Source organism: Elephantulus edwardii, unplaced genomic scaffold, assembly GCF_000299155.1.
Source record: "Elephantulus edwardii isolate Elephantulus edwardi_28Jun2011 unplaced genomic scaffold, EleEdw1.0 scaffold00525, whole genome shotgun sequence".
NCBI lineage: Eukaryota > Metazoa > Chordata > Mammalia > Macroscelidea > Macroscelididae > Elephantulus > Elephantulus edwardii.
The window spans coordinates 411,700-412,425 of NW_006400275.1; positions in this window are offsets into that span (position 1 = coordinate 411,700).

Consider the following 726-nt stretch of genomic DNA (forward strand, 5'->3'; position numbering starts at 1 on the left):
GACCCTCAATGACATAGATCGATTCTGTGAGTGGAGTGGTGGGAATGAATGTGTTTGAGACCGTGAAGTTGGCACAGGATAGAATGCCATTGAGGGCTCTTGTACATAAGGTTGCTATGAGTGGCAAATGGCTTGATGGCACACAACAACAACAACAAGAAGTGTGTAAGTTCCAGGGGTATTCACCCCAACCACTTCCTTGGTACCTGGGTTGAGGGCTGAAATGGTTGACAAGTGTCCCTGTAGAGGCAGATGTCCAGTGCAGTTAGTCACCTGCTGATAAAGTTCTACAGAGTAATGAGGGAAGCCAAATATCAAATTTAATATTTTAATAGTAGACCAAATGATATATGAAGTTATGAGGGAGGCTTAATACAAGTTGAAGGTCACCTTGTGGCACTAAGGCATTCCCTAAATTTCAGCATTGTTCTTTGTTTGTATTAGCTGAATCCCTCGCTCTTGAGATAAGCATAAAGAGGAACTTGGCCTTCTCTGCAAAAGAATTCCCCATGATACCTTGTTTTGTTTTGTACTTCCTTATGATTTTACTTTGTTTACCTTCCTGATGATTCTCAATAAATACCCAGAGATATACTTGCCCCCTGTTTTCATGCTCTCTGTTCTATATTCCTTGTAGTCTGTCTCATAATTATAAAAATAATTATAAAAATACTTTACCCTTGGTCTGCAACAGGCTAAGTCAGTAAAGAGAATGTGAATAATACA